The sequence below is a fragment of the Mus pahari genome, chromosome 5 (genome assembly GCF_900095145.1).
Source record: "Mus pahari chromosome 5, PAHARI_EIJ_v1.1, whole genome shotgun sequence".
NCBI lineage: Eukaryota > Metazoa > Chordata > Mammalia > Rodentia > Muridae > Mus > Mus pahari.
The window spans coordinates 112,768,051-112,786,598 of record NC_034594.1 but is presented as its reverse complement, the minus strand read 5'-3'; the positions used below and the strand labels follow the sequence as shown (position 1 = coordinate 112,786,598).

Genomic DNA, 18,548 nt, shown 5'->3' with positions numbered 1-18,548 from the left:
GGGAGGACAAATAAATAGGCCCAGATCTATAAGGGCCAGACAACAGAAAAGACAGAGGAGTAACAGCCTCTTTAGGATAGGCTGTTATGTTTGATTTATGACCCAACAGGTCTTGAATTCTTAAGATGAACTTAATTATGGCATAATCCTTAAGTGACTAGATATTCATAAGGATTCGTGAACGCTGAAGGAGTCTGCCTCTCAGGATACAGAATGCCCAAGGCAACTCCACAGAAGGGAAGTGGTGTACAGGAAAATGAAGGGATTTGGGCACTTAAAGCTGACCTGGAACTTTCCAGGATGTGGTTGAGTTTTGAACTAAACACAAATTTCTGTGGTCTTGGCGCTGTTGTATAGTTCTTGAAACCCTAGCCTTGACCTGTGGCTTTGAAGAGTTTGAGGAAAATGTTGATATGCAGATTTCTGCAGTTCTGGCCAGGAAAGGGCTTCCAGTGCACTCAGCTCAGCGAATTCCATCTCTGTGTCCATGTGTGTGTGCATGCACGCGTGCGTGCATGTGTGTGTGTGTGTGTGTGTGCGCACGTGTGTGTGCATGTGTGTGTCTTTGTGTCTTTTCTGTGCATGTGATTGTGGCTTCTCTCCTTTGAGCTTCTTATCTGGAATCTGGAATTATTTCCTGTGATGATGTTATCAGAAACCGCCTATGGAAAATTCTGAAAAGGTTAAGACAGTCTGTGTATTTTTGTTGGAAGAATACATATCACCAAAGAGTTTGTAAACCTTCAAAATCAAGGTGGCAGGGCAACCTGATGAATTTTTTTTGGTCTATTTTTAATATGGGTTTTCAGTTCAAAAATAACCTAAAAGTTTTTACATTCTAGAAAAGGTATTGATCAGTAATGCAGTCATGCCATAATTTGTATCTTGATGTTGACATTATTATTCTAATTTATTCCAAATGTACACATAGAGACCTGTTTTAACTGCAGGTCCATGCGACCATGAGCACAGTTGGATGAGTTTTCTTCATAACAGTTGGCCCCAGGATTGGGCCGGGCTGCCTGTCTCATGCAGGATTGCACGGGAGAGTGTGAAAGGCACTAAGACAGGCCCAAGGGTCTCCTAACCCTGATAGGCTCAGGAGTGATAGAGTCAAGGCCAGAGGTCATAATCTTTTTATCATCACTTAACACATTTCTTCCTTTTTGGATACATTTTTCTTGCTGACAGTTATGACATCGTAACCCTCTTTAATTATAAGCAAATCACAATTGTATAGGGAGCTAATCAGAGGCTACTGTTGCTTTTGTTTATTGAAGAATCCCAATGAGAATATACATGAGGTATGATCAAGGAGTTTTCACTTTAATTCAGAAGAAACATTCACAGCCATGGTAAATGAAATACATCAATATAGCCATTTGCTGAATATATTTGTGTGCATTAACAATGGACTTATGGTGCGCAGATTTTTCAGTGTTGACCTACAGTAGGAAAACTGTCTGGAAAACTGTCTGAAGTGATGCTCCAAATACACATGCCTAGTGATGGGCTTCATGCTAATGTAAGAGAAGTGTGGGGGCGTTTGTGCAAGGGACCAGTGTTTCCATTGAAAAGATCTGTTTCTAACACTTTGCTCAGTAACTTAAAATATATGGCACTGCCTGTGTTTGCTGAGATAACTAATTATAACTTGAAAGTTTAGAGATCTGTGTTACCTTTAAATAGTTGAGGAAAAAATAAAACCTAACAAATGGAGTTAAAACTACACATTAATTTTTTTTCTTGTGAGGTCTACCATATGTTTAGTATGTTGTACTAAGCAAATAAAACTTTATTCTTCATGACATCTTACATTTCAAATTAACCAAAATTTTCTTTTTCCACAGAAAAAGTGAACTGAGGGGTACCTTTGGAATTAACCAGACATGACTTTGAAGGCTGTACTCTGGGTGGTAACTAACCCACAGAACCTCAGTATCCCAGCCTGGCTCGGAATGTCAATAAGCGGAAGTGGGGCAACACAGTTATTATTCATGAAGAAGTTAACATCGGGCAGAATTTAATAACCAGAAAGGACTGGAAGCCATGTTACCCAATAGCTTTAGTTGATTCTGAAGTAGCACAGGTTCAGAGAGAATGGTCAGACTTCTCAGACTTGATGGAGTCTCTGCTCTGTCTCAGCTTCTGCCTTCTTCCCCCACCCCCCAACCCCCCCAGTGTTCCTTTGTGAGTAGCACTGGGGCTGCCAAGGAGCAGAACAGCTGCAAATGTGGGACTGGAAACTCCAAAGGTTGTAGGTAGGATTCTTAGGTCTCATCCACTGCCTTGCATGAGAAATAATCACTTGACAATTTATTTCACCCACTGACTAACCCATAATTTACACTGAGAATGTAATTTACTAACATTTAAAATGTCAGCTTTTCTGACTCATCTTCTTGCTGCCAGGGCCTGGGACATTTGTTTTGAGTGTGTACTATAAATAATTAAGTTTTAGTAAAGCAGACACTTCCTTAGAGAGGACAGTTAAGGGTAAGTGGTTGATGTAGAGAACTCATTAAACTTTGTCAGTTCATCAAACGCTGTTAGACTTTAGCATCACTGCCTTTCTCTTCTCATGTAAAAGCAATGAGCGTGCATTTAAAATGGTTTTATATGTTTAATATGCTGAGCCAAATGTAGGTGGGTGTTTCAGGATGATCTCATAGAAATAGGGTAAAATAATTGAAAGGTAAACAGGTGTGACAGGCCAGTAGAGATGGTCAGATCCATCGGCTTCTAGAAAGTTCTGTGTAATGAACAGTTTTTAACTGAAAGACTAAATCCCTGAGGAATTAGAGGTGCATGTAGTGAGTGATAGCTCTCATTTATGAACCTACACCTCGACATACATTAGCATTTCACTACCACTTAGGGTTTTCCTCTTTTTAACTCTTAAGCTGAGGAACAAGCAGCCCTGTTTTAGCCTGTGGATCTAGATACAAAAGCCTGTTTTCATCTGTTAGGATGTGAAGTGGTCACATAGCACGGATGTGTATGCTTAATAAAAAGGAAAAGGGAGGAGAGAGACAGTTTATTTTATATATTTGCTTTCCTATTATAGACTAATTCCATGGATTTGAGATCAAAATTTGAAGTTGTTTTTCTTAATCGATCTTTTCGCCAGGCCTGGGACATTTAATTTCAGTGTGTTTACCAATAATGAAGTAACCTGAAAGACGGCATTGCTGGGATTTAAAGTTTCTTCTTTGAACATTGCCTCTGCTTTCCAGATTTCAGGAACTGAAAACTGCATGTCTTCTGTCTCATGCCGACTCTCTGTTTACAGCATTCACAGACTACTTGAACAAAACGTAACACAGTTGGTAACCCACAGTAGCTTATTGTGTTTCAGGAAGGCTAATTGTGGAAAAAGCACTGTGCCAGGCATTATGGGAGAGTCAGAGGGCTCTACAGCAGACGCCGCTGGTAAGGCTGTCATAATCCCTCTTGGTAGCCCCATGTAACAGTCTGAAAAAGGCCTTAGTGTGGAGAGTTCCTCAGAGCATGGGGCAGTAAGAGGAGGTGGACGTCTTTGTCTGAAGCCCTTGTGGGACTATGCACATTTGCCCCTAGCTTTGAAGAGACCTGTTTCAATAAGTGATATTAAGATTTCTGAAGCTCAGAAATTTGGCCTTTTTTTGGTTGGACATGAGACTATTCATTCTCTTTACAGTGGCCAATGTGGTAGTATTTGCAGAATGAAAACCTGCCCTCTAACTGTTTGAGAACCAGTCTTGAAGACTGTTGGGGGTGGGGTGGGGAGCTTCAACAGGTTGCTATTCCTTGGCTCTCTTTTGGGTGGAAGTTTGCAAACTGCTCCATGAGGTTCTGAGTCTCAACAGCAGGGCCCATTTGCTGTTTATCTTCTCAAGCATTCCTGATCCACAGAAAGAACTGAGTAAAGTTCTCTTGCCTGAATAAGGGCCCGTAACGCCAGGTTAAAGAATTTGGATTTTATTCTAAAGATAGTGACTAATATTGAAAGACAAAATAGTTTATGGGAAGAAAGACAGGTATGTGTGGTAGGGTAAATGTGGTCAGTGCACATGTTGTATTTGAAAGAAATCTTATTTATGAAAGCCTGTAGTGAATATCCACCAATCAAAGGAATTCTAGAATAGAAGCAGGAATTCTAGAACAACTGGAGGCATTTAGCTACTGTTCACGTCCTCTGTATATTTTTCTTGATGTCCTTTGAGTTAGAGTGATGAGCAGGTTTATAGGTAATGATGTCCCAGACCGGTGCTGGTCACTTGGCAGGTGTCACTCTGTTCTTGAGTGCAAGGTACCATTTACAGCCGGTCTTCACTGATGTTTTTCAGGGTCACTGAGACGAAGCAGGATTAGGTAGGCTTTAGTTTTCATCCACTCTGCAAACACCTGCCTATTTACTGTGTGCCTATGGTGATGTCAGTGTTGGCTCCACAGCGTTAGCATGACAAACTCTGCGTGTTTACTGGTCTAATGTCATTTGGAACCCTAACAGTGGTTCACCAGTCATGAAAAAGAAAGTTTCCTTTGTTCCATTTTATCCTTAAACAGTGTCACGAATGGGCATCAGGGTAAGGGCCCACCTTGGACATTGTGTATAGTGGAGCCCACCTTGGACATTGTGTATAGTGGAGGAAGCTATGCTGCTTAAAAGTTTGATGCCTACTTAATAATAGTGATTATTAAAAAGTGATTGCATTTTTTTCTGATGCCTACTAAATAAAACGTTTTTTTATAATGAGATACATATATGTGAGAGTTTAGAGTTAAAAATGCATTGTCACTGGTGTTTAGTATTAATTTCTGACAGTATTCCAAGGAGCATTCCATGACTTGACTTACTGATCAGTTAGAAGTGATTAAGCCTAATATCTCACTGATTCAGGTGTCCAACCTTCTTTATAGTAATTGGTTATGACTTTGAATGAGTGCCGTCTTTTGAAATAGATAATTCATGATTGTTTTTCTCTCTTCAGTTGATTGGCTTCATTTATTTCCTATCAGCCTCTATAGCAGAGGGACAGATATTTACCTTGCCATTCCTAGACAATTTAGAATATAGTTTCCATTTAGAATAATGGTACTACATATACATTCACCTATTTGACCTGTTTCCTCTTTTCCTGGGTCTTTTAAAGATCCAGAAGACATGTGGCTAATAGTTAACCTAAGAATTCTAATGAAATTTAGCTTTTGTTTAATGCCATTTTCCCGACCTTAAAAAGTGCAGCCCACACAGCAGAACTGCCATGGTGTCAAGGGCAAAGCAAAGAGAAGGAAAAGATCCCCTAGAAAAAGCAGAGGAGACCGACACAGATACAGAGACCCACTTGTTCACAGTCTCGGGAAGGAAGCCCATCAAGAGAGAACCGGAAGCCGGAACATAAATGCAAAGGAGCTGTAGGCTGCTCATCCTCTGTGAGCTCAGTGTGCATGGGCTGGGCTGTGTTTAGACCTCATATGTGCATGGGCCAGGCTGTGTTTACAAGGCCTGGTTTCCTTGGGGTTTTCCATCTCCATCACCATTTACACTCCTCCCACCTCCTGTCTGCAGGGTGCCCTGAGCCCTCAGGGGGAAGGATTTGGTGGAGACAGCTCATCTAGGGCTCTCTTCCAGGTCTCTCACTCTGCATATTATCTAGCTGTGGGTCTCTTTACTTGTTCTCTTCTGCTGCTGGAGGAAGCTTTCCTGACCATGGCTGAGCAAGGCCATGCCATTAGGAGTCATTTCATTGCTACTTTTTTATTTTTGTTGTTGTTGACCCGTTTTTTGACTTTTTTTTTTTTTTTTTTGGACCATTAGTATTTGTATTTGGTTTTATCCTAGGTCCCTGGGCTAGTTAGTCTCAGGTTTTGGCCACTTTGGTCACTCAAGCTGGGTCAGGTATGGGTACCAGCTGGTAGAGAGGCCTTAAGTCAAATCAGTTAGTGGTTGGTTACTCCCATAGGCTTCGTGCCACCATTGCCTTAGCATAGCTTGCAGGCAGGACACTACTGTAGATTGAAGGGTTTTTAGGACAGCTAAGTTTTCATAACAACCATATGTATGCTTAAAGCAAGTCTGATTTTTTTCCGTGCCTTCTGATCAAATGCTCAGGCCAGCAGCATAGCTGCCTTTGTTTCTTAAAAAGTCTCGTGCTGATGCGTTGGAGCATCACTGTCTGCTGCTCTTCACAGCTCGACTTTCTGATGCCCACTGAGCAGGCTGCTGTAGGTAGAAAAGGAACGGAGCTCAAAGAGATGGCGCCTTTTGTTTCTCTCATTTGTTTTTTCTTAATTATGCCCAAACTGATTTAAACACTAAAAATATTCTGAAAACTTTTTCACGCTAATGGAAGTACCCCAAGGACAGAGTGTGCCTGAAAGCACCACACTGTGAAGTTTAAATTAATTCTTGTGCATTTATTTTCGTATTTTTCAAAATTGAGACCACACAGTTATGCTGTGATATGTCTCCTAGAAGATGCAGCCTTAGAAAGCTATAAATTGTTGACTTTTATGAGAAAGCAAACCCTCCTCGCCTAGAGTGACTTTACGTTATGTTTTTCTGCACATTGTGTGGTAGATGCTTATGTATTAACTATAAGGTGTTGAAGGAATAATGTGGGAACAAAGGGACCAAGGAGAAAGGCAGTCTTGCTACTAGTTTCAGTAAACTTGCATAAGCCAAAAATGAAACACATTTTGTATGTATGTATGTGGATATATATAGTAATATATCTATAAGCACACATACATATATATGTGTGTATGTGTAATATATATGTGTGTGTTTGTGTGTTTTACTGTAAGGGAAAGACTCATTCATTTTGATAGATTGCTTGCTTGCTGCTTGTCTTTGTGATTAGTTGTCATTTTGATTTTCCGAAGCTGTACTAGTTGCTACGTAGTGAAATGCTACAACTGTAAAGTTCAGTCAACAAATCATGCCATTGTGCCTGTGGAGAGGTCAGAGGCCTCCTGTGGGTGTCAGTTCTTTTCCACCTCCTGCACAGCAGGGATTGTTTGGCAAGCGAAGGTGCATGTACAGCTATATCTTTCTGACCTTACGGTCAATTTCTTCATTAAGATGGATACACAGAATGGGCTGTAGACAATGGGCTGTGGTCCCTCAACTGCTGGGGCCATCTTTTTGTCTTCTTTCTATTGATGATTTTACTTAAGCTGAACTAGGTAGGGACATACCAAGTACCTGGAATGTTTGGCAAAACAGAATTAAATCTTGAAAAGTAAATATTCAATATTGTTGACCTTGTTAGTACTATGGTAATTTCCTTTAAAGCCCTGTAACTCCTGGAGACTGTGTACAGAACAGATTGTTATGTTTCTGTGGTGTTTTGTGGGTTTCCTGGGCTGGGAAGGAGGGCTGATAACTTTTAGGAGTGGACAAAGCAAACAGGCAGGCTGGAGATTGATGGGGCATCAGAACATGACAGTTTTTGAAGGTAGAACCAACGGCACAAGCATCAGCACGATTCTCAGGCCCCGAGCCCTACCCAGAGATGAGACAGGCCTGGCCTGGTTAGGTGAGTGTTTCAACTGCTCACAGCAGAAGAACCCAAGGCGAGAGCTTGACATTTTGAATTGGTGTTAGTTTGTCACACTAGCATCAGGTTTTTCACAGTAGAAATCTAGTTTCTGTGGCAGACATTTACATATTGGCATAACAAGCTAGGGAAATGGACCAAGGGTACCAGAACGGTTGGCAGTGTTGGTGAGGATGTACAGGGGCTGGTAGGATGGGGGGGGGTGTTGGTGAGGATGAATAGGGGCTGCTGGGATGGAGGGTGTTGGTGAGGATGTAGAAGGGCTGTTGGGATGGGGGGGGGTCATGATAGCTTTGCCAGTGGTCTATTCTTTGCTCATGCATATTCTCAGTGTAACTAATTTTCTCCCAGTGAATATCCCACCCCCATCAACAGCTTGGACTAAGTATACTGTCAGGTGCTAATATCAAAGTTATTTAATTTACTTCATAGACTATACAATGAAGCCTTATCAAGAAGAAGAGGTCAGATGGCAGTGTCATGTCAACCATGTTCCTTAGGTTTCTGGATTCATCAAGCCAAAGGGGCCTCCCTGAGAGCACAACCCATTTTATATCAGATATAAACCCTTAAGTTCCCTTCTTATGTGCTATGTGAACTGTTTCATCTGTTCATACCTCTTCTGTTAAGCCAGGACGTAGTTTAAGGCTAGTTATTACCCTTTGTGCCAATGGGGTTTAGATCCTTCAAGGCGAGGATCAGTTTCTCACTGTTTATTCTGGGGCATGAACCCCATTGCCACAGAAAATTTTCAGTTCCATAGGAAGCCTCGTTTGCTCTGATAATATGCCCTAGCTGTTTTAATATCTAATTCATCCATCTCAGTACAAGGCTGCTGTTTAGGAGGTAGGAGCTGGAAGGTGATTTCTCCTTACTGTCTCGGGGTAGCTTCTGTGATGCTGAAGAATTTGACTTGGATAGGTTGCTACTGTAGCTTGTCAAGATTAATGAGCTACCCCGGGCTATCACGTGAGCCAGCATTTGCTCTAAAATCTCCACCTGTTCCTCGAGTCTGTGGATCAGCATGCTATCCTTGACATAGTGTATCCAAGTCACTCCTGAGGGGGACTCTCCCATTTCTCAGAAACTGTGCCTATAACAGAAGTCAGGCCTACCTGTAGTTAGTCCGGAATCCTGTCTTGAAACCTCAGCCACTTGCAGATAACTGACTTCATTCTTCTCGTACCCAAAGGACTGAGAAAGAGAAATGGCCATTAGCAATAATCATGGTGGCACAGTAGGTGTTCTTACTTGGTTTAGATGACTCATTCACACTCCAGTGTTTGGAGGAGCCTGAACACCAGGGGCAAGAGCAGAGTTCAGTTGGTGCAGATCCAACAGGCTGCCAGTGCCTTACAGTTTCCTTGCCAGTGCAGCGACTTGAATCAAATGCTGCCCTTCTCAGTATTCTCAGAGTACAAACCCTAAACTACAGATGTGCTTTGTCTCTTGGAATCTGTGGGTTTTTTTTTTTATGTTTCATTTGGGGAGGAGACACCCTGTATGGTCGGTTACTTGTTGCCTCTCTACAAATATTTTTTTTTTCCAAATTGTTAAAACATGCTGTGGATTAGTGAGCATTCATGGTACGCACATGTCTGACATTCCACACGAAGTTCATGTTCAGAAGTGGCAGCAGTAACAGCAGTCACAGGGTCTCAGGTGGCCCCATTTGTACAGTTTCCGGCAACCTCTGGTTGTTACTGTTGTTCATTCTCAAGTCCAGACAATCAAATGTTTGGTCTTTTTCCATCAAGAAACACTAGAAAGACAGCCCTGTTTAAGAATCAGGATCCAGAAGGCCATCTAGACTGGCTGTGCCCTCTCTGCCCGTTCTGCATTCTTCATGCATGAGGAGGATTTGATCCCTTCTCTGGTCTCCTTTGTCTTTAAAGCAGAGGTTCTCCACCATAGAATCACATAGCAGATATCTCCCAAATCAGATATGTACATTATGATTCGTAACTGTGGCAAGATTACAGTTGAAGTTGATTACAGATGAAGTAGCAAGGAAATGATTTTATGATTGGGGGTCACCACAGCATGAGGAGGCTTGCAGTGTTAGGAAGGTTGAGCATCACTGCTGTAAAGGCCTGCACATCAGGGTACCAAAGCTAGCATTAGGTAGTGGAGGTAGCTAATGAGCCGTGAGGTCTACAGTTGCCACCCCGTTTAGATCATCTACAGAAGTGTATTGATTCCTAGATCTAGTTTTCTAGAGGCACATTTACTTTGAACTGGTTGGCTTTGGTTTCAGCTAGCTGCTTGCTTTGAGACTTCTGTAGTTCCATTTCTAGATCACATTTCTTTGGTAGCAGTCACCCTCATCTTTTTTGGGAACTTATGATTAAATACACATTCCCCCTGATTAGGCCTTTTGAAAGACATTTCAATCAAGCTATTGTTTATCGTAGCATATTGCTTGGTGCACCTCCCTCCCCCACCAGGGAAGAATGCAGACTTCACACAGAATGCAGTAACAAACAGGATTCGAAAGGAAATGACTTTTTAGCACATTGGTTTGCCACACCTTCATAGGTGACAATTGTCGCTGGGTAGATCAAGGTAACAGCTGTTACAAGCAGAGCAGGCACAGGAGACTCAGCCTCCTACAGGCTGGTACTTTTACCCACCAGGGCCTGACTGGTAGGTGTGCTTGTAGTGAGTTGGGTTACAGCAGAACAATACAGAGTTCAGCACTCATCTCTCGTGTAGAAAGCAGCCACAAACCCGTCTCCTCTACCCTTGGAGTGAGAACATCTTAGTGAGGCTAGTCCATAGTCCTGGGGCTGTGTCACTGTTTATCAGAAAGGGCTCAGGCAGAGAGGGAGGTTAGACCTTGTAGTTTGGCATACTCTATGAGACCTTTACTAGAGCTTTTGGCTCTCCCAATGCTATTAATAATATAAACACCCAAATTATAGTAGGTCAATTTTTTTTCAAGCAGTGGACAGAAAACAATGGTAATTTCATACTGCATTTGAGTTCTACTCTTAGTGGTAATAAGACACTTGGTAATTTATGTCACTGAGTCACTGACTGCCTGGTGAAGTAGGTCAGGACTTTGTGTCATCCTCAGGATTTTTCAGAGAAGGAATTTGGTGCACTTGAGAGAGTGCGTGGTACACATTGCAGGTTCCACCTCAAAGTGGTGTTACAGATCTCAGATCTATATTGTTTGCTTCTGGCTCCCTGAACCAAACGTGCCTGACCGAGTAGGAGTGGTTTGAGTAACATTGGTATGCTGTTAAGAATTGCAGTACAGTCATCACTCCCCAGAGTTTTCAAAATCCCATTACCAATTGCTCTGGAAAGATCCCCTTGTTAATATTTAGTTCCATGTGTAGGTGGCTTGCTTCAGAGTTTGAATATGAGCTTGAATTAAAATTTTACTATTCTTAATGTCAAACAGAAGAAGAGAGTGAGAGATGAGTTAGAGTAGCCCTTCACCTTCTGTCCAGTCTTGCTGTCCAAGTCCAGTTGTCTGTGCTGATGCTGTAGCTTGGCAGTTACTCATAGAACAACAGTGAAAGAAGAAGTGGACATTTGTAATTTCTCAGTTGAAAGGACCAAGGATCGTCCCTAACTCTGAACAGCAAGCCAGGAACTGCTGAGAGGAACATCACAGTAGATAGACTATGGTTAGTTAGGTCAGAATCTCGATATGATCTTTTCTTCTTGAGTATTTATAACTTTGAGTGGAAAGCTCTTTCCAGGGCACAAATTGTATACAGCTTCTTAGCCTGGGAACAGACATCTCATGGCCCACGGACAAGCCTCTCTAGACATTCTTACTTTTAAGATGAAGGCAGGTTTTAAAAGTATGAGTTGCTTGGGCCTAGTAGCTTAAAGCAATTTCACTTGTTCCTTCTATAGCAGGGTTATCTTTAGTATTATATCCCGAAAGCTATTGTAGCCTTAGATGGTGAAATTTTAAAAATGTGTAAGGTGTAATTAATATAAATTAGAACAGCTTAATTGCTTTCAAGAAATAGTTAGATTTAAATGAAGATTGTGTGTACTGACTTAGACATGGGTAAGTTATTTAACTTGTTATTATAGAAACAAATACTAATATGATACAAAATTTTCCTGTATGTATTTTTGTAATTCATGTCCACAAATGCTTATATTTTATTTAAAAATGAATCAGATGAAAGTATTAATTTAGTTTTAAGTTTTGTGCTCCTGAAATAGGTAAAAAATACATAGGAGTTTTTGTTGGCTCCTAAAATGTTCCAGTGTTCTAGATCTATGTTTATAGAAATTCCAACACGCATCCTAATCAGAGTTTAACCTGTCATTCGGTCCCATCTTGTGGTACTCACTTGTATCAAGTGTATCAGTCTTTCAGAGGACTCCTCTGAATCCCAGTATGCACCTGTCATCTTCAATCCATGCTCTTGGTGTGTTAGATTTTAGGTTGGCAGAAGACTGGAGGGTTGAGAGAGATAGACACTGAGTGGTGTCATATTTCAAGGAGTAGATGTATTGATACTAGCAGACACACCATGCAAGATGGTGGGGGGTTTCAGTCTTGCCAGACGAAGCAAGATGTCCACCCACTTTTAAAGGTTTTGAAGGGAGACATCCCTGAACCACAAAGGAGCATGCTTCCTTAATGTGCCCTCTGCCATGCCTGGGGCTAGGCAAGTAGGGCACACATCACTCGGGCTTCATGGCCAGGGGTAGGGGAATGCGCTTCAATCGGATAGGCACTAGGAGCTCCTTGAAAAGCTCTTTTGGTTTTGGAATTGAACTTGAATAAGAGCAAGTATTTCCTTTATTTGAAAGAAGCATTTTACTAATCTGACAAACTCAAGTAAGAAAGTTTTCCAGTGATGTAGGTCATTCTTTTAGTAGAAGCTTAGCTGGATATTTTTCTGTCATTGCTTCTGGTAACAGGCGCTACCTTTCTTTTCCTATGTAGGCCTTGCTTAGATGAAGGCAAAGTGCATAACTCGCTGTTGGAGATGCTTTGGCGTCTCTATCATGTTCTTGGGAAACCACAGAGTTTCATGTTTGTTAATTCTAAGGCTAAATGCTTTTCAGAATCTTCCAGGGATGTCCTTGTTTATAGACAAACACAGCTGTATATAAAGAACAGGGAAGGTTGGTACAAGCTTATTCAGTGCAGAATCTAAGCATAAACAGTGAGAGAAAGGGTTCTTGAATGACTCGTCTTCTTGATTTTTCTATGTGTCGTAGCCATCTGGTTTCAGGGTAAGCACTTAGGTGGATGCATCCATGGATTCATGATTTGGAGTGAACCTTCATAGAAAAGATAGGCAATTTGATGCTCTGTAGAAAGACCTAGCTTCAAATCTTGGTTATCCCATTTATCAGCTATGTGACATTTGTGAGGAGCGCATTTGCCCTCAGATAGCATCAGTGGCTGACTACAGTGGTTTTCACTCGTACAACTGAAAACCTGAAGTCCTTAGCTGCTCAGTGTCTTCTTGCAGATTTTCAATGGTAGCGTTCATTCACCGAGGTCCGAAGTGGAATCAGGGTGATTCCTCGCCTTCCCCTCCCCTCAGGAAAAGGAAAACAAACAACAAAAAGCTGCTTCAGCTTGAAGTACCCTATCAACACCATGTGGGAGAGAGAGAAAGCTTTAATCAGGACAAGACATTTTTGCTTATGTCTCAATAGTTGTAGACTACACGGTCCATTGTAGTTGAGTAGGCAAATGGGATTTTTCACTATCTGTAGTGGAGACACCAAGGGGAAAGGCTATGGGAGGATGTGGGCTAGTCTCTAGACAGGATGTACCACCACGACCAGGTACTGTGTGTAACTTGAGCAAGCCTCTTTCTTTTGGGTATATAGTAAATGAGCTCCTGGAGCTGGGAGAGGCTTTGTTTTAAACTACACATCTTTTAGCACCCAAGATAATTTCTAAGATACAGTTTGTCAGTGAAGAAATATATGAAGAGGGCTGTGAGAGTCACATGACTAATACATGGTCACATGACTAATACATCTAAGGTATGTAGACCTGCCATTTGCCCACACTAATTTATAAAGGTATCAATTTGGATTCACTTTTGATGTATGCAGTAATTAATTATACTGACTTACTAGGCAGGTATTAAGGAGGTTCTGTAGTTGAGTCTGTTTTTCATATCAGTCCCTCCCAGTTAACAGTTTTAATAAAGAATAATAATTGTGTTAATTGGCCAGAGAATTACATATACAAATACAAATATAACAGTGTGCTGTTTTTTTTTATAAAGCCCCCCCCCTTTTTTTGAAATATAAACTGAATATAATTGCCTTTTAAAAAGTTATTGAAGGCAGCTGGTGAGATGGCTCAGCACTGGCTGTTCTTTTAGAGGACCCAGCAAGATTCCCAGCCCCTGCGTGGTGTCCCACAACTGTCTGTAACTTCAGTCACAGGTGACCTGATACTCTTTTTTGATCTCCATGGGCACCAGGATGCATTTGGTGCACATGGAAACAAAATACCCATTCACAGATAAAAAGTTATTGAAGTATTAACATACTTCATACTTTAGTGTATATAAGTGTTCAACTCAAGAAATTTATGTAAAGCAAACACGCCATGTAACTACCAACCTGGTGAGTGTGTGGATCATTGCCTGGCTGTTCCTTGCACCACCTTTGGGCCATGACCTCCTTCCTTTGATCCTAGATCTTGGTCTGAGAGCTAGGAGGGAAGGTTGGGATAGTCTTGTGAGGTCGCACCTTCATGTCATCAGTAGTGGAAAGAAGAGGAACCTTTACTGTGGTCACAGGGTTTTAAGTGATGTATGGTTTTGGGATTTTCAAGCTTCTTTATGCATTCCTGAGAGTCTTGATTATTCTTAGTTGGAATCTTATCCTCAAAAATATCAGGCTTGTCATGTGTGATGATTAGTGGTAGTTGTTAATGTGATACAATCTAGGATCACTTGAGAGACCAAATGATTTCTGTGTGGTTATCTTGATGACATTAATTGAGGTGGGAAGACTTGTCCACTGTGGATGGCGTTATTCCCTAGGCAGAAGATTCTGCACTGAGTAGAGAGAGTGAGCTGAGAAGAGCCTGCATGCATTCAGTGTCTGCTTCTGACTGCAGATGTCAGTTGCTTCAAACTTCTGACACCTTGACTCTCTTGTTATGATGGACTGTACCTTGAAACTGAGCCCGAATAAACCCTGTCTCCCTTAAGTTGCCTTTGTAAGTATTTTATCACAGCAACAGGAAAAGAAACCAGGACACCAAAGTGTGTGTTGAGGTTTTTCCAACCCCTTGTTCATTTGCTGACCTAAAATTTAAGACAAAGACATGCCCAAGGGCCAACTTGATCTAAACAATTCCTCTCTAAGACTCTTCCTAGGTGACTCTAGATTTTGTCAGCTAACAAGATAATTACACTTTGCTTCTCATATGGCAGTATATCCACATTTTGACCCCTATCAGTGATGGGGAGAGGGGGTGTCCCCTAATGCCAACCAACTGATTTAGCAGCAAACTCCCATTTTTGAATCTAGTTTAGATCACTTTTAGCAACAACTGAAACAGGCTAAGTTTCCCAAGTCACTCACTCTGATACAGAGATTTCTGTACATACTATTCATTGCACAATGCTTTTGGGAAGGAAGAAAGCAGGGTGAGGCAGAGGAACCTGAACGTCTGTGTGGTTGCAACAGAGGTCTCAGCCAGCCGGTAGGGGCATTCTGGAGCTAGACCAGCTCTTCAAGATCATCTTAGGTTGATGCAAGTAGCCAGGACCTCTGTACGCTGACATAGAATAGTCATCGTATGCAACTGCCTTGACAGGGAACTTAGCCGTGAGCGCTCTGTGGCATCCTGCCCTGCATGGTGGGAAGTGAGTTTCTCAGGCTTGGTGCCTGGAGGCTGACTTAATGCTGTTAGGTGGGTGCTTTTATGGATTTAGTTCTTTCTATACTGAGACTTGGTTTTGATTTTTTTTTCTTCATTTTCTAATTATTACCAATTTTAGTACCCACCTGAGTCTAGCTTTTAATTGTAGAATTGTATTTTTTCTTTGTTGGTTTTTTTAGTCTTTTTGTTTTGCTTTATATAGTCTTGCTGTTTTATTTGTGTAGAATTGTGGTGTCTTTCTGAAGCATTCCTTTTATTTTTTAATGACCTATTTCTCTTCTCTTTTACTTTTCTTTTATAAATCCTAATAGCTCCATTGTCTGTGAAATTACATTAGTTTTTCTTTGGCTAGTGTCTACATTGTGTTTCTCTTTAATGGTTAAAGAATTATGGGTTTTAATATGTAGACTTGTTTTAGTAACTTGAAATTAATTAATAATGTCACATTATTTTCTTGTTCCTGGAGCTTTTAGTTCACTGTGTTTTACAGCATTGCTGATCTAGTTCTATTAAGTTTGCAGTTGTATTTCTCTTATGTTGTTTCCACAGTTTTCTGTTCCTTTCTGTTCCTTATGCTTTTGAACATTTTGTGCACCCCTCTCCCGCTTTATACCTTGCTTATGTGTATATCTGTTCTTATTCTGTTAGTAGACACCTAGAGATTTCAATACGTTTTTACCTATTTAGAGTCAGTGTTAAATTTGGACTTTCTATTATTCTGTAGGCACTAACCTTGTATAATTTATTTTCTCTCCCATTTTTCCATCCTCTAAACCCTCCCATGTACTGCTTTCTTTAATTTTTGTTATACATGTGGTGTGTGTGTGTGTGTGTGTGTGTGTGTGTGTGTGTTATTCCTAAATTTGTAAGTACAACTTTCTTTCAGTTACTTTTAATCCATATAATGTGTTTTGTATGCATGTTTTCAGGTCTGACTATTTGATATTGGATAACTGGATAATCAGGTGGTGTGCTTCTCCCTGGGGAAGAGCATTGGTTCCTTTCCCAGCATTCCTTAGTTGCCTGTAGTTCTTTGTCTAGGATTGAGGCCTCGTGAACTTTGCCTCTTGGCATTCATTTAGTTTATACAAGATATTAATCTGTAATTAAAGTTTATTATTATAAAATCTAGATCATTTGTGAAACTGTTCCCCTCCACCCCATATTACTTATTTCTTGGCCAGGCTTTTTGTTTGTTTTTTGTTTTTGTATACCAGACATTGTAGTTGAAAACATACAGAGGTTCTAGACATTATCTTAACTTTTAGACTAGAGTCAGTTTTTTGTTCTGGTGGAGAAACCATCTTTCACTTTGATCAAAAGAGGGTTGGTTTGTCTCCTGGGCCTTCAGAATTTACTTACACCTTCACACATTGTTAACAAACTAGATTCCATTCTGTCTTCCATACTAAGAGCCTGTGACAGTTTCCGGTTCAGTTCTTAGCAGCTGTGTTCTCTCTGGCTTACTGGATTGCTTCAGATAGCAGGCTTGACCATGCCTTTTCTCTGGAGAAGAGAAAATTTTGTTTTTCACATCAGGTGGTTGAGATCCAGAGAATTTTGGGTAGCAAGAAGTTCTTGTACCATGTAAGGCATGAAGAACCGTTATTAATTCTGTTATTGATGGATTTCTTAAGGGTTGTATTTCTGTGTGTTGGGGGGTGGGGGAGAGAGGATAACAGAAGCATAAAAGACCTCCCAGAGGTTTGTATTTCATAGTTCATACCTAAATTCCTAGAGTCGTTAGGTGAAATTACTTCAGCTTTGCTTTAGTGTAGATTGAATTGTATTCCGTTCTTGCAGACCTGCTTTTACTAATTTCAGTTGAAATCTAGCGGTGTAGAGTGGAGCTCTTGCTTAGTTTGTTACTGACCCCTTAACTGTCACTGGTGACTGCTTTACCGTGATAGAGCAGTTGTGAAGAGGCCGTGTGATGCCCATGAAGCTTACAGTGTTTACTACCTGGCTCTTTGTAGGAAAACTTTGCTTCTCTCTGTTTTGGATCACCCAAATGCAGCCACTTAGTAATTTCTTTATAGGTTTCATTAGTGAAATTCTCTCCTTTTTGCCTTCCTGATTTAAAAAAAAAAAAATGGGCTCATTTGCACTCATTTCCTTCTCTCTCTGGAAGCTGCTCCTGGTGACAGTCTAATCGTCCACGTGACACAGAGGCACACTGGAGATTTAAGTGTAGATAAAGAGTGCAAAGAAGAGGTGTGCCATCTCACACAGTGCTGTGGAAGAGAGACACTGATTCCAATCACTCTTAACACTACAGCGCATGTCACGTCGCATGTTGAGGCTGGTATGCGATACAAACCCTGACTGAAAACTGTGCCACCGAGGAGCTCTTTGTTCAGCAAATGCCTTTAATACAAGTATGTGGCAATCGGAGCCCTGTGGGTTGGGTTTAGCACCAAGCTAAGGTTTCATGTCTGAGGACAGTTTATTATAATCATTCATCTTAGGGCATCCAGTCTGCTGACTCTTTTTGGCTGTGCCTAAAAAGTCAGAGGTACTTTGCCATGTCTGTTTCCAAACCAGAAATAACTCAGACGTAGGCTCAGCCTCACCAGAGTTCCACATTAGTTCCACTGGCTTAGGATTTGAATGCTCACAGGCATCAATCATCATATTAAAGTTTTAATGCTGTTGTAGGTGTTGTTGGGAATCTGGAAAAAAATAAATGAATGTGACCCAGTCTTTGTTCAGGAGGAGCTCTGGTGAGGCCTGGTTTAGCACTCTTCTCACTTCAACAGGCCTTTGTCAACCACCGAGGAACTTGCCCAAGATCTGGTGTGGAAACTCATTACTGCCGAAGGTGTTATTTTTGGGTTGGAAGCAGATGACGGTAGAATCTATGTAATGTTGTGTGCAGTGTCTCAGGTAGGTGGGGTTCAGCTTCTAGCCTCTCCTTCTCGTTCCATTGCCCTGATGCCAGAAGCCACGACAATGGCCAAGCTCGCAGCTCTTTCTGGAATCCCTGTAGACAGGGACAGAACAATCCAAGTAAACAGAACTTTGTTGGGAAAAGGCCTTTTTGATGATGACTTCTTCTTCTTCCTTCTTCTTCTTCTTCTTCTTCTTCTTCTTCTTCTTCTTCTTCTTCTTCTTCTTCTTCTTCTTCTTCTTCTTCTTCTTCTTCTTCT

At 41.2% G+C, this 18,548-nt stretch overlaps 1 protein-coding gene across 3 annotated transcripts in view; it reads left to right on the top strand.

Moving 5' to 3' along the window:
• The window catches only part of Nek7 (NIMA related kinase 7), a 127,591-nt gene that overhangs the window by 15,844 nt on the left and 93,199 nt on the right, over positions 1-18,548 (top strand). Inside the window, exon 2 of one of the 3 annotated variants that reach the window (XM_029538719.1) lies at positions 18,159-18,285. The exons of the other annotated variants lie outside the window; for them this stretch is intronic. The gene's annotated coding sequence lies outside the window, so the exon portion shown is untranslated. The remainder of the gene's footprint in view (positions 1-18,158; positions 18,286-18,548) is intronic. 3 annotated transcript variants of the gene reach the window in all.